The sequence below is a fragment of the Mytilus trossulus genome, chromosome 12 (genome assembly GCF_036588685.1).
Source record: "Mytilus trossulus isolate FHL-02 chromosome 12, PNRI_Mtr1.1.1.hap1, whole genome shotgun sequence".
Classification (NCBI taxonomy): domain Eukaryota; kingdom Metazoa; phylum Mollusca; class Bivalvia; order Mytilida; family Mytilidae; genus Mytilus; species Mytilus trossulus.
Window position 1 is genome coordinate 32,446,754 of NC_086384.1, and position 21,104 is coordinate 32,467,857.

The 21,104-nt window shown below is 31.8% G+C and overlaps 1 pseudogene; it reads right to left on the bottom strand.

The window, feature by feature from the left end:
• Positions 1–21,104, bottom strand: part of LOC134692372 (methionine--tRNA ligase, cytoplasmic-like) — a 147,514-nt pseudogene that overhangs the window by 101,128 nt on the left and 25,282 nt on the right.

Below are 21,104 nucleotides of genomic sequence, written 5' to 3' on the forward strand. Positions count from 1 at the left end.
CCTGGTGCAGGATTTTTCTCATGGTGTTGAAGACCCATTGGTGGCCTTCAACTGTTTTCTGCTCTTTGGTGTGGTTGTTGTCTCTTTGACACATTCCCCATTTCCATTCTCAATTTTTTATCTATATGTAACCTCTTTATATAAAGTAATAGTTATTGCAGTATTAACATATTTTATCAATTTTGTCATCTTGGGTTGTAAAACCAATACAAATAACACATAACAATCAAAAACAAGTTACTGTCCATGTTCACATTAATCCATCTATAGATTTCCAAATTATACAATTTCTCGTTTATTAGCTGGTAATAATAACAAATAGACACATGTAAATAACTTACTTGTCGTCTGCGCTACCTTTAACTAAGACCCATGGTTTGTTAGACTGCATGAACTAGTTCCCTAATCTGGATATGCTCATTATGTTACGTATGGAGTCTCTCAATCTAAAATACAGGAATGCAACTGTGACTTTTATTGCAAAAAAAATTCAATTTGATTTGTTGGTAAAATCATAAGCATGATGTTTTAATTTGAAAACACATTTTATCTTAAAGTATTTCTCTGAAAGTTTTAGGTTTTTATTGAAAGAGCTTTTTTTCTCTCTTTTTTTTGTTAAAAAAAAATGAACACATTTTTCAATTTGCATTTGCACTGCTAACATTGTTGATCATTGTTAACCGACTGTGCTTTGCTGTCAATTTGTAAGATAAAATATCTTACCATTTAAAGTGTTATAACTGATGAAATAACCTACAGGTCCTCAGAATTTGACTTATATGTAGTTCGAACTCACATTGCCTGTTCCATATTATCAATGTATGTTTGTAATTCCCTGTTTATAAGGGCCAACAGCTCCTTATCTTCATCTCTAAGATTCATTTCCTGGATAACTCCACAACATTTGTCACTGAGAAACTTCAACCCCTTAGCAAATTTTTTTTTTAATCTTACTGTTAGCATCAAATATATAAATGTCTTTTTTGTGAACAAAAAAAAACCATTCCTATTGTCATTTTTTTATTTTTTTATATATTGTTTGAACATCATGCATTTCATATAGTATTTGTTTTTTTAAATAACTATATTGAGTAACCTGAATGCATTCAATGGCCTTTGTTAGTCTTGTATTATTTTTAATTTTAGTTTTGTGTGTATAATTTGGAGTTTAGTATGGCGTTCATTATCACAGAACAGGTATATATATTTGTTTAGGGGCCAGCTGAAGGATGCCTCCGGGTGCAGGAATTTCTTGCTGCATTGAAGACCTATTGGTGACCTTCTGCTGTTGTCTGTTCTGTGGTCGGGTGATTGTCTCTTTGACACATTCACTATTTCCATTCTCAATTTTAATGTATAGGATAAAGTAATTTTCTTCTTTTACTATTAAATGTAGGGCTATGTCTTTTGATTTTCTATTTTCTACAATGTTATGATAATCACTGATTTTACTTTTAAATTATTCCACATCTTGACTTCTGGTTTGAATACATACTTAATGTCTTAGATTCAGATTCTTTTACCTGTTAATGAAGTTTCCAAGATTGTTTAGAAGTTCACTGTTATTTTTCAACAAGAAATCATCCCAACTGAAGCTGCTATCCTGCAATGAATATGAGCCTTTAAAATTATAACTTTGATGTAATCGGTACAAACTTCTAAAACAACTTTATTTATTAACACAAGTGACCATTAAAAATGTATTCAAGTGTCATTTCATAATTCATATTTTTTTAACAGCCTTTGTCTAACCTATAACTAAATTAAATTGAACTAATTGCTATAAACCAAAATTATAAATTTCCAACAAGTTCCTGTTTACTGTAAATTTAGAAACTACTGCCAGGTTTTTAATAATGCTAATAATGCCACTGGTTGAGTTTTGCAATATTTAGAACTTGCATTCTGATATTGGATACATATATCTGTTAGCAGCTTTTCCTGCACTCCCAATAATTAATTGTGTATATTTGTCCATTCTTCAAAAATTGCAATTATAAATGTATGCAATAATTTTAGCTTCTACAATGTATATCAAATATAAAATAAATCATTACTGTAAAAAAAATATTGATCTTTATTTGTAATGTTTCTTGTGCATGGATTGAACAGACAAGCTCAGTAATAACAGGCTTATGGTACAGCAGTGTCCCTCTAAACTAAGAATATATCCTCTTACTTGATGATAAAGCTTCATACAGAATATGAATGAATTTTACCTGTGATTCTGGCCTGACATACAGTAAGTAAAATCTGAAGATATCAGCAGGTAGCCCTGTGTCCTTGGCTCGGTTTCCAAACACACCTGTTCCACGACTTCTGGAAAATTTGCCATCTTCGTAGTTCAGGTACTCTAGTGGAAGAAAAGAAAATTATCTTTATATGATATCAAATTATAACTTTCAATGTCATTAACAAGTTACTGTAGATTCATTATTATTCGTTGGATACCAATTTTAGTGAATTTCGTGGGTACAGATGAGCTACAAAATTGAATGTTCAAACGAATGATAAAATTTTCTATTAGGTTTGTATGAAAACTTAGGCAAAACCATGAAATTAAATATACATGAAAGTTTTCATTCATCCATGAAATTTGGTACCCAAGCTGGTTCCTAAACAAAAATGTGATACTCAACTAATTGCATTTATGAAAACTTCATGATTAGTTCTGAATTTACAGTATCAAGTTGATATAACTAAAACTGTGGCCTTGAAATCAGCAAACAAATTATAAAAAAGTTCCAGTTTTTAACTTCATAGAAATATGTCTACCACCAAACAATTTTTTTTTTAATTTTTCATTATCAAAAGGTTAATATGTGAGTCATTCACTTTTATTAAATCTGGAAAATTTCTTTAAAAAACATATTCTAAAGATTATTGTCCTGCTAAATGTTATATTTTATTCATTATCACATTTCTGAAGGAAACTTAACCATTCAATTAACACTTTTAACTGGAAACCTTTATTTGCATTTTCTTTTTTATAAATATTAATCTTTTAAAGTAATATATATTTAAACAATATACACATTATGTGCTTGGATAATTAAAAGGGCCTTCAATATTATTAGTGTATGTTTTAGCAGGAAAAAAATGCTGTTTAGGCAACAAAAAAATAACTGCTTGATTCCTCGTGTATAAACCATTTTATCACCAGATAATTTATTCAATAAAGCGAGAAAAAAAAATCATATTTAAGTGAGGAAAAAAAAATCTTATTGTTAACCGGTACCCATTTATTAGATAAATAAAAGAATCATGACAAATTACAATGTCAAAACAGCAAATTGTCTTTTGACATGTTCATAATTGCAACAACCAATACGGTGGCCTTCAGATCAGCAACCATATTAGGTACCATTTTTTAACTTCTGAGTCATATGTCACCAAACAATTAGCATTTTCTTTTTTATATAAATTAATCCTTTAAATTAATATATATTTAAACAATTTACACATTGTGTCCTCCGATTAATTAAAGGGCCTTCAATATTGGCAGAATATGTTCAAGGTAGAAAAACGGGCCGTTATAGCAACAATAAAAATTTGACGGTGATTGCTAAAGTGAAACCATTCATTGAGAGTAATGGTATACTGACATAAGAGGGACATAAAAATAAAAATGCCATTTTTCGGATGAACTAACAATCAAAAATTTCTTGCACGTTGATCTTTTTACCGATTTCACGAAACACAGTGAATAACAAACTTTGTTTCACAGCTACACGTGGAATAAAAATGGCAAAACACATTACACGAAAATAACCCTTTACCACCCTCACATAAGGGCTATCTAACCACAGTAACTCCAAATGGAACTTTTGTTAGTGGAAGCCATATGAATTATGTGTATCACTAGGAAAAAATTATGACAAATAAAAAATATAGTATGCCAAAATATAAATTACAGATTATCGTTGATCATCTCAACGAGAGCGATTTTCTCGCTTGAGCCTGTACGGCGAAAGCGAGAAAAGCAATCGAGTTGAGATGACCAATGATAATCTGTTTATCGCTATTTTATCTGTGTCAACGTTGTCAATTTCATTAGCAACACTCTGTGTCTCCTTAGTTTCTAGTGATAATTTTCCACCTCAAGCAGGGAGTATGATATGTAAAATATCACAAAAAAAGATCAAAGGAAAAATGCACAAAATAGCTATGATTAACAGTATATGATGATGATCCTATGGATGGGTCATCATCAAACACTGTTAGTTATGTGTTTTGCATAAACTATACTTTTTACAACCCATTTATCGTAGGATTATTTTCTTATTTTAGCAAAAGTTTCGTTGATATGATAGAGTAATTTTATAGAAGATTTAGGGAAAAAATTACAAGTATGGATAATGGATGATTGATGACAATCAAAAATGCCAAGTAATGGTCCACAAGGTCGGGTGAGCTAATAATGAGGTCAAACACTACTAACAAAAGTAAGATGCATACTTAAGACTATTAAAACAGTCATATATATATTAAAACAGTCATATATATGTTAGCGGCAATAAGTGAAGTTAGGCATTAAGCTTAAATCCTAGGCAATAAGCTAACGCCTAGGCATTAAGTTTTTGCCTGAAATTTTGAGGCATTAAGCTTATTTCCTGAAATCTGATGATGAGTATTCAACCTATTGCAAAACATAAATTAAGGCAATAAGTGAAATCTGGAATTTATGTATATTCGGTGATTTATTGTTGATATAAAGGAGTTTCTTAATTATATTCTTAGGGACGACATCAAAAGATCGATGTAGGATAAAAAAACTTAAATCAAATAGTTTGGAATTGGGGGGGGGGGGGGGGGTGGGGGGGGGGTTAAAATTCTGCAAGTTTCGTATATCTAAAATCGATTTTTACATATATTCCTATTGGTAAATCAATTTTTCCCAAATTAAGTTAAGAGGGGGGTGGGGGGTCAGTGAAAAAACTATGTGAATTACAGATGGGTGCGGTCCTAACCTTAACAAAAGTTAACTTCGAGTTAACTTGTTGACTGCTTTCTAAGTTAACTTGAGAATTTTTAAGCAGTCAAGCAAGTTAACTTCGTCGTTGGTGGACCAGATCTACGGTCTGCTTTTTTAGGACTGCTGCAGACCTATCGACAAGTCTGCTCCAGACCAGACCTATGGACAAGTCTGCTTTTGACCAGTCCTGAGGACAGGTCTGCCACAGACCAGACCTGTGGACAAGTCTGCTTTTGACCAGTCCTGAGGACAGGTCTGCCTCAGACCAGACATGTGGACAGGTCTGCTCCTGATCAGAGCTGAGGACAGGTCTGCTTTTGACCAGACCTGTGGACAAGTCTGCTATTGACCAGACCTGAGGACATATGACAGATTATCGTTATAAGAGTTTTCATATCAGACCTGAGCTTTCATTAAAATATGTAAACAACATTCGCATTGTTTTTCCACAGATATCATTTATTATTTACTCGCTAGACTCTACTAGATATTATACAAATGCTCTCTTTGATATACATATATTCTTATATAAATAAAAAATGGCTATACGATCACACAGAGTTTTTTTTTTATTAGAAGGCGGATAGAAAGGTTATCCAACGCATCGGAACAATATTCTTATATCACGGGATATCGGCAACATTGTCTACGTTACTTCGTTCCCCGTTGTTTACCTGTCCCTTCCTAAATTTTACTTTATGCATAAATTTATACTTGCATGGATATTTCATTGATATTCAACTTGTTTGCATTGGATTTACTATTCTATTTCCCGCAGAATATTATAACAGAAATTGTACTGTGTCCGTAAGCATACGGTGTGGTAAAACTATCAACAATCTCGTCAAATTTCGTCAGATTTATTGAGAGATTTGTCATTGCCGATATTTATATGGGATGTCCTAAAACTATACTCAATGCGCACTTTAATGAAATAGTTGCCACTTGACGTTTAACTATAAACAAAATCAATCAACCGACATAATAGATTCCAAGAAGAGAACCTCGTATACTTTTTTTTATTAAATCATTTTAAATAGTACAAATGAATTCAGACATGTCAGTGTTGGTACTTTGATGATGTGGCATAATAGTTTTGTTTTACACGTACACCATCATGAACTCCTATATATGATGTGACTGTTATTGTGAATAAAGAGATGAAATTCTGACATTTCTCAATTTATTCAGAATATTTTTTGCATTAATAGTTTTCCAATATTATTGATTATGTGTACATTAACGGTCCTACTAAAATGTGAACAGGAGCGCCAGGAGAAGACATTAAGGCGCTCGGTATAATGGTATGCGGGTATATAGATTTGCAAATAAAAGTGCACATATGATCAGTTTTGGTCAAATTGTTTTGTTTTCCAAGTCAGCATGAGGTATTCAAACTACTGAAATTTTGTTACGTATCAATATTTTGAATAAAAGGAGGACACGCTGGTATCCTAAATTTATGCGAACAAAAATTTGTTGTTATTAAATTGCAATATTGCTGTCCATTGTCATGATTGTATTATACATTAAATCCTGATATAAAAAAAAAGACTGATTTACTGTCCGGGTATATAGATTTTCAAATTAAAGTGCACATATGGTCAGTTTTGGTGGATTCGCGGTCAAATAATTTTGTTGTACAAGTCAGCTGGAGGTATCAAAACTACTGAAATTTTGTTACATATCAATATTTTGAATGAAAAGAGGACATGCTGGTATCCTAAATTTATGTGAACTAAAAATTTGTTGTTATTATATTGCAATATTGCTGTCCATTGTCATGATTGTATTATACATTAAATCCTGACATTAAAAATATGGCTGATTTACTATGCGGGTATATAGATTTTCAAATTAAAGTGAACAAATGGTCAGTTTTGGTGGATGCAGTCAAATAATTTTGTTGTACAAGTCAGCAGGAGGTATCAAAACTACTGAAATTGTGTTACGTATCAATATTTTGAATAAAATGAGAACATGCTGGAATTCTAAATTTATGTGAACAAAAATTTGTTGTTATTATATTGCAATATTGCTGTCCATTGTCATGATTGTATTATACATTGATTCCTGACATAAAAAAATATGGCTGATTAATACTATGCGGGTATGTCATGGTGTATATAGATTTACAAATTAAAGTGCACATATGGTCAGTTTTGGTAATGCGGTCAAATAATTGTGTTGTACAAGTCAGCTGGAGGTATCAAAACTACTGAAATTTTGTTACGTATCAATATTTTGAATAAAATGAGAACATGCTGGTATGCTAAATTTATGCGAACCAATTTTTTTGTTATTATATTGCAATTTTGCTATCCATTTACATGATTGTATTATACATTGAATCCTGACATAAAAAAATATGGCTGATTTACTATGCAGGTATATAGATTTACAAATTAAAGTGAATATATGGTCAGTTTTGGTGGATGCGGTCAAATAATTTTGTTGTACAAGTCAACTGGAGGCATCAAAACTACTGAAATTTTGTTACGTATCAGTATTTTAAGTAAAAAGATCACATGCTGGCACCCTTAATTTATGTTAACAAAAATTTGTTGTTATTATATTGCAATATTGCTGTCCATTGTCATGATTGTATTATACATTAAATCCTGACATTAAAAATAAGGCTGATTTACTATGCTGGTTTATAGATTTACAAATTAAAGTGCACATATGGTCAGTTTTGGTGGATGGGGTCAAATAATTTTGTTGTACAAGTCAACTGGAGGTATCAAAACTACTAAAATTTTGTTAGGTATCAATATTTTGAATAAAATGAGGACATGCTGGTATCCTAAATTTATGCGAACAAAAATTTGTTGTTATTATATTGCAATATTGCTGTCCATTGTCATGATTGTATTATACATTGAATCCTGACATAAAAAATATGGCTGATTTACTATGTGGGTATATAGATTAACAAATTAAAGTGCATATATGGTCAGTTTTGGTGGATGCGGTCAAATAATTTTGTTGTACAAGTCAACTGGAGGTATCAAAACTACTGAAATTTTGTTACGTATCAATATTTTGAATAAAATGAGGACATGCTGGTATTTTAAATTTATGCGAAGAGCGGTCCTGGTTACAAGTTAACTTGCGAAGAGCGGTCCTGGTTACAAGTTAACTTAGTGTTGAGCAGACCAGTCAAAAGTTAACTTGGGAACAGGTCTGGTTTTGATCGAATTTGTCCAAGCATAAGTTAACTTTGTGGCAGGACCGGTTTCCAAGTTAACTTATGTTAACTTTATGACAGGACTGGTTCCGAAGTTAACTTATGTTAACTTATGACAGGACTGGTTCGAAGTTAACTTGGAAACAGGTCCAACTTATATCAATAGCGGACCTATTTCCAAGTTAACTTTTTGGCAGACATAAAAACAGTCCTAGGACCAAGTCCGCTTTTCAAGTTAACTAGATTTTGGTCCTAGGACTGGTCAGAGCAGTCCTATATTCGGTCACAGGTTAACTTTGACCAGTCCAAATGACTGGTTATCAAGTTAACTTGCTGTACAGGTTAGGAGTGCACCCATCTGTAATTTCTTTATCCTACATTGAACTTTTGATGTCGTCCCTTATCTTAATATACATTCATTTGACAGATCTTCAAATTTTAGTGTTTTTCATATTCAAAACAGCATTAGATACAGTTTTTTTTGTGGTATTACAAAAGAATAAAAAAGATTTAAAAAAAAGTAATTGTATCCAATTGAAAAGGAAAGGGGTGAGATTCTATTATTATTTCAAAATGTTTACACTTAACTAGTCGAGCTGGTTTGAACTGCTCAAAAGTAGACAAAATTGAGATATGCTTATTTGCTCACACCATGTGCCCTAGAGAAAAGTACCATGATGTTTTGGCAAAAATTTTGGAATCATTAGAAAAGAAAGCAAAAAAGCTTACTATAATCTAACCAGGTGCTCCGCAGGGCGCAGCTTTATACGACCACAGAGGTCGCACTCTGAACAGTTGGGGCAAGTATGGACACAACATTCAAGCTTAATACAGCTCTGAATTTGGATTGTGATCAAATTCTTGACATAATATGAGTTTCTGACACAAAACAAATGTCAAGATCTTACAAATCTATTATGCAATATTGTGCAATTAAAGATTTCTTCTTCAAACTTTTCAAAAATGTGGAATTTGAGAAACTCAGAATTTTTTTGGAAAACTATCACCCCTTTTTTTTGCAATAACCCCCAAACTTATTACTAACCATCCCTTAATGGTATGGACACTTGTGGTATAATTCAGAGATATTCATCCACTTAAACACAAGTTATTGTTTGAAAACTACAAAAATGCTTATTTTGGGCCCCCTTTTGGACCCCTTATTCCTAAACTTTTTGGACCATAACCCCCAAAATCAATCCCTACTTTCCTTTAGTGGTATTAAACCTTCTGGTAAAACTTTATAGTGATCCATTAACTTAATCTAAAGTAATTGTCCGGAAAACCTAGTTTTTCCCCTTTGTTTACCCTAATTTCGCCTTTTTTTTTGTCCCTGATTCCAAAAAATTTTGAGCCATAACCCCCAAAGTCATAACTAACCATCCCTTCATGGTATGGAAACTTGTGGTGGAATTTCAGAGAGATTAATACACTTACTTAAAAAAAATCAATCCTAACCTTCCTTTAGTGGTATTAAACCTTCTGGTAAAAATGTATAGAGATCCATTCACTTAATCTAAAGTTTTTGTCCGGAAAGTAAATGTGTCTTCGGACGACGACGACGACGACATGATACCATTATACGACGCAATTTTTTTTGCGGTCGTATTAAAAGGTATGAAATTTTTACCATTGGAGATTTTGAGAGTTTGATAGCTAAGGTCAACAAGAATGATGAGGTAAATTTAAAAATTTATGTCTTCCTAGATAATTCTATGGTATTTTGATTTGAAGGATTTTGAATTAAATCACACTTTTTGGTGCGCCCTGTAAACTGCAAAGTGACAATGGTCCAGAATTCACAGCATTGGTCATATCCGAGTTAAAATTAATGTGTTCAGAACTTGTTGTTCATGGGAAGCCAAGACTTTCCTGAGCACAGGGTAGAGCGATCGAATGGAGATATCAATGACATGCTAACTGAATGGATGAGGGACAATGAAGCAACGAAGTGGTCAACTGGCATCAAAACTGACTTTCTCGCCCCTTTTCCCTCTTTTAAAAAAATCCAGGATCTGCACTTACGAAGAATCAGATGCAGATCAATGCCACAAAGACCGTTCAAAATCACCATTCATATGCAACACGGATTCATTTTGTATTCCACTGTAAGTAATTGCAAATAACTAATTATTCTACAAATATTGTTTTATCGATATTTCAATGAATTTAATTCATTCAGTTCAATGATACGGGCAATGCTGCTGTAGCTTCAACATTTGGAAAACTCCTAGGAACATTTGGATCAAATGAGATAGGCATCTCATGAGATGAGCATCTGTAGGCAAAATTGAATTCTAGAATACGAAATCAATTGTGAAACAAGTTGTGTTCGTGTGGCAGCAACCCATCAGTCATCGTCATTTTCAAATACGCATTTAAATCAAAATGTTTAAGTAGCTGGTGCAGATGCACGATAAACAGGAGACAGTGCAAACGCAGTTTCACAATTTTGATAACAAATGATTTTAACTCAAATTTCTATCAAGTTATCATATTTTTTACGGTATTACTTGATGATTTTTGATGTAAAGGATAACAAATTTAATTAGTGATTTTATTTCCGGTAGATGATATTTTAAACTTCAGTTCTCCTAATGGTATTATGTAACACATGTAAAAAAAATAAATGAATAAATATCTTGATTTGCTCACATTTATATTTTATGCAATAAGCTTAATGCCTGCACACATTTTTTTAGCTTAAATCCTAGGGTTTAAGACTAATGCCAAACATCATTTAGGCATTAGACTTACTGCCTAGGCGTTAGCTTATTGCCTTGTAGTTTAGCTTAATGCCTAATTTCACCTATTGCCACTAACATATACATTAAAACAGTCATATATTAAGATTGCGAATCAAATCTTTCTACCTCATTAAACATGTTAAATATCAATCAGATGAAATAGTCATTGCTGTTTTAGCAAGGTCATTTGCCAACAGATCAAGTACTTATTTTTAACCTTCAGAGTTTAGTCATATACAATAAATTTATATAAAAAAAAAGCCTTTTTGATATAAAGTTACTGTTTAAGTTATTAGCATTTATTAAAAAGGAGATTTTCTGCTTTACAAATTATCCAAAGATCAACCATCAATTCTCTTTTACAGATCATTGCAAAAATTTTGAATGTCAATATCAAATCAATTGTCACATTTCATGGAATATTGAAAACTTCACGAACACTTTAATAGGTGATCTGTTTTTGTCTCTATTTTGTCCTTCATATGATAATAACCTTATCAGTTTAATCTATATCTAGTTTTAAAAGGAATTCAATTATCAAACGCCGTAAAATTGTACACATTTTAATGGTATCTTTAAACAACAGTAGAAAACTGACATATCAGCAAGTGTCCTTGCACTTATTATATTTGAAACAAGAAGAGAAACAAATACAAATAAACCAAAATATTTGCTTCTACAGTTTTTCTCCATCTTCAATACTTTCAACCAAACACTTATAATTATTTATAAGTAGGTAACTGACATTTTCAGCCATAGAGACTATTCGCTGATCATTTCTGCCATTTAAAGTTTATCTCTTGTATAATGATTTTCAAAAAAAAAGCCAAAATTCAGAAAATTGGCAAAAATCATTATTAACAGCTAATTTGTTCATCATTTAAATGTTACTCTCAAAGTTATTAACATTTACTAAATGGAAGTTTCTAATTTACAAATTATCCAAAGATCAAAATCAAGTTCAACTATAAATCTTTATCTCCAGGTAAAAAAACTTTTTCTCCAGGCAAATTTGACTCTCCAAGTAATTAGCATTTGAGCTGAATTAGGTAGAAATTGACCATATGCAAATTTTAATAAATATCAATACATCTGTTAAACTATTTCTGTTTGAAACAATCTCCTAGCAATGTCTGCAAAAGTGCAACGGTTTGAAAATTGAGTTTGTTATAAGAAGCTTTGGGTTTTCCAATAATTTTGGCTAAAGCATCACTGAAGAGACATTGATTGTCGAAATACACATCTGGTGTTGAAAAATTGGTACATGTACTGTTCATGTTATTATTAAATTGGAAAATTTCTTATTTACCAATCATTCAAAGATCAACATCAAATCCCTTAACAGATCTTTTCCTGGTGGTAAAAGTTGTCATTTAAGGCAAATTTATCGATATGATTTTTTAAATGTAACTCTCCAAGTTTATATTTAGGAATTAATTTCTTCCTGTCCTGCTCTATGCACATTTTAACATGGGTAGGCATTATATTTGTTGGTATTTTACCCTGAGTGTTAGCAAGGTGTAAAATATGATCAAAAATAATGCCAACCCATTTTAAAAAGTGCATAGAGCATTCCATGGAGGAATTATTTCGATTCGAATAGGACACATACAGTACTTTTATAGGTCAAAGCATACGAAAATGTCTTAGGAATGTTTGGCTATTCCTGTTTCCTCCCCATGCATTATGAATATTTCCATATTAAATAAGTTTAAAAAATAATAGCAGAGTTAATTTATGATGTTTTAATAACAATATATCATAACATTTTATGTAAGCAGCTAAAACAAGTGAAACTGCGAGCTACTGCTCACTGATGATACCCCCGCCGCAAGTGGATAATATTAATAGTGTAAAAATATGGAAGTGTTCGGTAAACAGGAAGTTGTCGAGTGATGAATCTGAAAACGCATCACACGGTAAAGCTGACTTATATAAACCCTGAAACCAAATTTCAGAAATCCTTGTATTGTAGTTCCTGAGAAAAATGTGACGAACATTTTCAACTTGGCTATCATGTGTAAAATCATACAAGTGTTCGGTAAACAGGAAGTTGTCGAGTGATCAATCTGAAAACGCATGACACGGTAAAGCTGACTTAGATAAACCCTGAAACCAAATTTCAGAAATCCTTGTATTGTAGTTCCTGCGAAAAATGTGACGAAAATTTCAACTTGGCTATCATGTGTAAAATCATACAAGTGTTCGGTAAACAGGAAGTTGTCGAGTGATCAACCTGAAAACGCATCACACGGTATAGCTGACTTAGATAAACCCTGAAACCAAATTTCAGAAATCCTTGTATTGTAGTTCCTGCGAAAAATGTGACGAAAATTTCAACTTGGCTATCATGTGTAAAATCATACAAGTGTTCGGTAAACAGGAAGTTGTCGAGTGATCAACCTGAAAACGCATCACACGGTATAGCTGACTTAGATGAACCCTGAAACTAAATTTCAGAAATCCTTGTATTGTAGTTCCTGAGAAAAATGTGACGGAAATTTTCAACTTGGCTATCATGTGTAAAATCATACAAGTGTTCGGTAAACAGGAAGTTGTCGAGTGATCAATCTGAAAACGCATCACACGGTATAGCTGACTTAGATAAACCCTGAAACCAAATTTCATAAATCCTTGTATTGTAGTTCCTGAGAAAAATGCGACGAAAAATATTCATGGGACGGACGGACTGACTGACCGAAGGACAGACAGAGGTAAAACAGTGTACCCCCCCCCCCCCCTTTTTTAAAGCGGGGGTATAATAAATTTATTTTACTAGGATAAACATGAAAATAGTGAGAATGTTTAAAGAAAGTTTGTGTTTATGTGTCAAACATATTTTGTGTTAATCAAAACATGGCTTTGTGTACAAGGTGAAATAATGACGTCACATACGAATAGCATTTTTTATGTAGGAAAGTTTCTAATTTACAATTTTTTAAAGATCAACATGAAATCCATTTACAGATTGATTCATGCTGGTAATAATCGTCATTCAAGTCAAATTATCCATATGATTTAAATGTTACTCTCCAAGTTATAAGCATTTATTAAACGGGAAACTTTCTAAATTACAAATCATTCAAAGATCAACATCAAATCCTGATACAGATCACTGCCAAAATTGTGAATGTCAATACCTATTCAATCAATTGTCACATTTCAGGGGATACTTATCACTTAATGTCTTTATTTTATCCTTCATATATTCCAAACTGTTTTCAAAATCTTATCTTTTAATTTTTCTTTTGTCTTTGTAACAATTTTGCTATAAGATAAAGAATAGTTATCTCCCTTGTCCTTATTTAATTTTGTTATTAGTTTAATATTTAAGTAAATTAAAGTTGTAATATATGATCTTTATAGGTTATCACTTTTTATAAATAGCCTTAAATTATCTTGGAAAAATTCGGAGTATAAATAAATATTTTTGAAGAAGGAAAAATATATGTTACCTTTGTATCGTAAATAATTAATTTATACATATCATTTAAGTTCAAATTATGGTTTGTCTTCAGACCAGTAGCTAATGTAAGGCTCACAATTAATATAGTATTCAGTTTTTACTGACACTAGGTGTGTCTAGGTAATAGACCAAAGATGTAGAAAAGTTATTTCTATAATTTGGGAAGTCCTTTCCTAAATACTACCACAGCGTGTTCTTTTACAGTCTTTAAAATTTAAAATATATTAAAGTATTTAATACAGTTCTAAATATAAACCAAAAGCTATAAATAAGAGGTCAAAACAAAAACGGGTTATAAAACTTTAGGTCTACTCGAATACTCAAATTTATCTTGAAATGTAAGTAATTGTTATACTACTCAGAATATTATTTTACTATTGTTAAACTTATAAACTGTTGAATTTAATTTACCTTTTAGACAATTTTACATTTGTTGATATTGTTTACTGTTTTTGTTGCTTTACATCATGTTTATTTAATACAAATATAAACATCTTTATTATCTTTTTATCCTATTGCCATAGCTCAGTTCCCTGAGAAGAACTTTAAGAACTGAGATAGTCTAATTATCTCACTTGGCATCCATCGTCAACACATTATATAGATATCAGTATATTTGGTGTATAGGGTCAAATATCTCAGTTATTAACACGACATAAACAACTAACTAGAGGGGACGGAAGAATCCAAGCCCGACCCTCCTGTTACAAAATTTGGTGGCCAATGTGGGGAACTGAGTTGAAACCTTGGCAGTATTTAAAAGGTATTAAACAAAATAAAATTTAAATTAAGTAAAACAAAGAAACATTTTAAATGTCTTCTAAACAAGATATAGGTGCAACTGGCTGATTGTCGGCTAACACAGATTAAAAAGGAGATTCTGACTATTTACATAGCCTTATTTTGAAATATAAAGACAGTACTAGTCTTGAAGAGGGTATGCTTGGCGTAACCGAAACAAGAGAGTTATATGTTAATTCGAAAAATGACAATGAAAAAGGGTCTCCAGAATATAATCAAAAGTTAGTAAATGACTTGTCGACTATTCAAAGAGAACTCTACGGTACCGAAAACTCGCAAAGCAAATCAGCTTATAGGTCTCCGAGACAAACATCTGGACTGAATAGAGAAAAAAAAAGAGAGAGCGAAAAAAGAAAACTATGATCGGGGTGTAAAACCCCGTAGATTAGTAGAAGGCGATTTTGCAAAAGAACACGTTGTGGTCGTGCATTTAAACAGACCTTAAAATACTCCCCATAAATAATTACAGTTGTACATAGCGTTTATTAATTCTATATTTTATCATATCTTATTATTGTTAACTTCATGTAGTAGAGTCTGAAAGTTTGGGAATACGATTTTAGTACCAAATCTTTGATTTGACTGACTGCGAAGATAACATACATTCTGTAGAATAAATACTAGAAACTGAATTTATAGATTTTCGGTATAAATAAAATGATTATGTTGTAAATATTTGGATTCAGAAATGTTTTTTTTGTCTATGTAAATTTAAAATAGGAAGGAGCAGATTAATCAGTTACATAAAGATATGTAGTTTCAAAGAAGGGTAGCAAAAGAACAAATAAGTTAATAGTTAGGAAATGAATGAGTAGCGTATTTGTTATCAGAAATAAAAAAATAAAAAACAATAGGTGTCAAATAAGTGTTAGTACGTGTGTGTAGATCTGTGATCTAAATGCATTTTATAGTAGGGGTTATAATTTAGCTTCCGAAAATGAATGAGATTAAAATAAAACATAATAAACGTATGTTGCTATGGAATATGTTTAAAATTAATATTATATATCAAAAGCTAGATATCAAATTGTTGATGTAAACATCACTTCCGAAATTTATAGTAGGGGTGTATGGTTTAGCAAGAGATTATAATAAATAAATAATAAATAATAAAGAAAATCATGCATGATTACGAATTAAATAATAATAAAAAAAAAGGAGCACTGAATAAATGTTATATTTTAACTTAAATGGAACTTCCGAAGATTTATTAGGGGTTACCAGTTTATTTCATGTCTTCTTAGATTGAATGTTCATATTGTTGGCAACATATGACAAAATATTTAATTCAGTCAGCAAAATACAGGACTTGGGAATAATGTGAAATACACAAATGAGTACCGGTACCTAAGTTGGCTTGAGTTATTTATTCTGTATATAAATATATTTTAGACATATCGATACACATACACGTACACACATACATACATACACACATGTAATTCAATATAGAAACAAAAAGGCCGACATTTTTGAACGTGATACCTTTTAGAAAAAGATATTGCGGCAGAACGTACTGCAACAGTTAATTCTATTTCATGTACTAATAAAAGATTTATAAATCCTAAGGGAAAATTACCTCAAAAGAAATTTTTATAATGTTTAATACTGTATTTTAACTTTTTCAGTAGGTCTAAAATTTCAGTGGCAATCTTGGTTATACCCTCGGAAGAAGAAATTTCAGAGTATTGGCCGGTTGAAAGGATGCCGTAAGAAGAAAAGGGGTGTGAAACCCCTGTTATCAAAACCATAGGCATGTACTGCAAGCACGGACTCCGCCGAACACGTTCATCATTATACTTCTTCTGTCAACGGAACTTAGGGAGAAGATGCTATATACCTACTCCAGCATTTGAAGGATTTTAATAAACTCATTATAATTATTAATTTGGACATTTTGTAATTTATTTGCAGTTTTAATATATAAAGATATAAGGAAAGTTGTTAATTATATGCATTTATTAAATTTCACATGTTTAAATATTAGCTAAATTGTTGAAAATTAAATATATATGTTTATCAAGAATAATGTATATTTTTCATATAAATTGATTCTTAGGGGGGAGGAATGTAACAATTTTGCTATAAGATAAAGAATAGTTATCTCCCTTGTCCTTATTTAATTTTGTTATTAGTTTAATATTTAAGTAAATTAAAGTTGTAATATATGATCTTTATAGGTTATCACTTTTTATAAATAGCCTTTAATTATCTTGGAAAAATTCGGAGTATAAATAAATATTTTTGAAGAAGGAAAAATATATGTTACCTTTGTATCGTAAATAATTAATTTATACATATCATTTAAGTTCAAATTATGGTTTGTCTTCAGACCAGTAGCTAATGTAAGGCTCACAATTAATATAGTATTCAGTTTTTACTGACACTAGGTTTGTCTAGGTAATAGACCAAAGATGTAGAAAAGTTATTTCTATAATTTGGGAAGTCCTTTCCTAAATACTACCACAGCGTGTTCTTTTACAGTCTTTAAAATTTAAAATATATTAAAGTATTTAATACAGTTCTAAATATAAACCAAAAGCTATAAATAAGAGGTCAAAACAAAAACGGGTTATAAAACTTTAGGTCTACTCGAATACTCAAATTTATCTTGAAATGTAAGTAATTGTTATACTACTCAGAATATTATTTTACTATTGTTAAACTTATAAACTGTTGAATTTAATTTACCTTTTAGACAATTTTACATTTGTTGATATTGTTTACTGTTTTTGTTGCTTTACATCATGTTTATTTAATACAAATATAAACATCTTTATTATCTTTTTATCCTATTGCCATAGCTCAGTTCCCTGAGAAGAACTTTAAGAACTGAGATAGTCTAATTATCTCACTTGGCATCCATCGTCAACACATTATATAGATATCAGTATATTTGGTGTATAGGGTCAAATATCTCAGTTATTAACACGACATAAACAACTAACTAGAGGGGACGGAAGAATCCAAGCCCGACCCTCCTGTTACATCTTTATCTTATTCTTCATATGTTACAAACTGTTTTCAAAACCTCATCTGTTAATTTTCTTTTGGATTCATTCTTATCCTTCAAATGTTTGAAACTTTTTCCATAATCTTATCTGTTAATTTTACATCTAGTTATAGAGGAAATATAATTATTTATCACCTAAAGGTTTTACACATTTCAAGGCCATCTTTAAACAATAATTATCCAACAATTTGGTCAATTGAACAACAAGCTATATATAAATTTTGACCTTCTGAACATTTCTGCCTTTGTCAGATTTTCTATATCTATAATGCACGATTTTCAATATTATAGAACAGGGCTTTCAAATCTTTTGGAATAAGGAGGCACCTTTAAGTAAAGTAGCAACTACCTGTAGCTATCATGTGTAATTACCTGTAGTTATCATGTGTATTTACCTGTAGCTATCATGTATAATTACCTGTAGCAATCATGTGTAACTACCTATAGCTGTCATGTGTAATTACCTGTAGCTATCAGGTGTAATTATCTGTAGCTCTCAGGTGTAATTACCTGTAGCTATCATGTGTATTTACCTGTAGCTATCAGGTGTAACAAACTGTAGCTATCAAGTGTAATTACCTATAGCTATCATGTGTAATTACCTGTAGCAATCATGTGTATTCACCTGTAGCTATCATGTGTAATTCCATGTTGCTATCAAGTATAACAAGTGAAACTGCGAGCTAATGCTCACTGATGATACCCCCGCCGCAAGTGGATAATATTAATAGTGCAAAAATATGCAAGTGTTCGGTAAACAGGAAGTTGTCGAGTGATGAATCTGAAAACGCATCACACGGTATAGCTGACTTATATAAATCCTGAAACCAAATTTCAGAAATCCTTGTATTGTAGTTCCTGAGAAGAATGTGACGAAAATTTTCAACTTGGCTATCATGTGTAAAATCATACAAGTGTTCGGTAAACGGGAAGTTGTCGAGTGATCAATCTGAAAACGCATCACACGGTATAGCTGTCTTAGATAAACCCTGAAACCAAATTTCAGAAATCCTTGTATTGTAGTTCCTGAGAAAAATGCGACGAAAAATATTCATGGGACGGACGGACTGACGGACAGACTGACGGACTGACGGAAGGACAGACAGAGGTAAAACAGTATACCCCCTTTTTTTAAAGCGGAATATTCATTGGACGGACGGACTGACTGACGGATCGACGGACTGACGGACTGACGGACTGACGGAAGGACAGACAGAGGTAAAACAGTATACCCCCTTTTTTAAAGCGGGGGTATAATTACCTGTTTCAGTCATGTATAACTACCTATAGCTATCATGTGTAATTACCTGTTGCTATCATGTGTTTGAAAACTGTGTAGTTATCGTTAGCTCCTAGCATTGTACACGGGAATATGACAGAATGGAATGGAACATTGTCTTTACCAAAGAAATTATAAATATCAACCTGAAAACAAAGAATAAAATACAAAATATATTATACAAAAATAAAATATCATAATTTCTTATCTTAATATGCATATTCAATAATATAGGTCGCCGGATCACTGTCCCCTTTGTCAAGCTTTCTGTCACTTTGCTCAACAATTATTAATGAGCTGAATCTTAATTTTATAAATTGATTTTGTACTGAATGTTGCTATTCCATCACAATAACTAATCTTCAATGGTTTTGGACTTCCTATTTGGTCCTTTTTGTTTTGATTGCTCACAAATGAATTTATATTTTAGCTTCCAAGGTTTTTTGTCTTCAACTTTTTCTGATGAAGAAGATCTAGAAACATTACATTCATTAAAGTATATCCATCTCTTAATGATAGTTATCTGACATCAGTATTAAAACTGTGCGGTAGTTCATTTCCTGGTTTATACATGGCTCATAAAGACGAATAGACTGGTCCTCTAACTTTATAGAGTACTACCTTGTCTGGATTATTCCACCATTGCTCCCAATGCTCTGTGTAATTGGCTGTTATTGAAATATATCAAATGGGTGCATCAAACAATACATAGAACACCTGTCAAAAAGGACAATTATACATACATATAGGTCTTTTTCATACATACAGCAACTGTGAAAAGAAAGAATCCTTATACATAAAACTCCTGTGAAAGGTCAAATATATGTTTACCTGTATGTAGGAATCTTCATGCATAAAACATCTGTTTTAAAAAAAGTTTTTTTTATCAAAAGCTTTTTATAACTATTTTCAAATACATAAAAAAAGAATGTGTCCATAGTATACGAATGCCCCACTCGCATTATTATTTTCTATGTTCAGTGAACCGTGAAATTGGGGTCAAAACTCTAATTTGGCATTAAAATTAAAAAGATCATATCACGGGGAACATTTGTACTAAGATTCAAGTTGATTGGACTTCAACTTCATCAAAAACACTAACAAATGATACCCCTTCAACAAGTATTAGGTAAACAGGTGGTTGATTATAGATGATGTGTCACAATATTTGAAACAAGAATGTGTACCAAGTACACAAATGCCCCACTAATTTGGCAGTAAAACTAGAAAGATCATATCATAGGGAACATGTTTACTAAGTTTCAAGTTGATCGGACTTCAACTTCAACAAAAACTACCTGGACCAAAAACTTTAACCTGAAACGGGACGAACGGACAGACGACGGACGGACAGACGAACGAACCAACAGACGAATGCACAGAACAGAAAACATAATGCCCATAAATGGGGCATAAAAATGGACAGTCATATTACTAAAAATGGTGGTACAATGTGTTCAACTTCACATATGCATGATGGCAAACAATCCTACCAAGTATTAGAGCTTTCTGTAAAATGGACTTAAAGAAGTTTCATTAGATAGAGATTAATACATGGCCTTTTCCATATCAGCCTGGGTATCATCCCGAGACGCCCATATCAGCCCGAGACGGAGTCGAGGCGCTGATATGG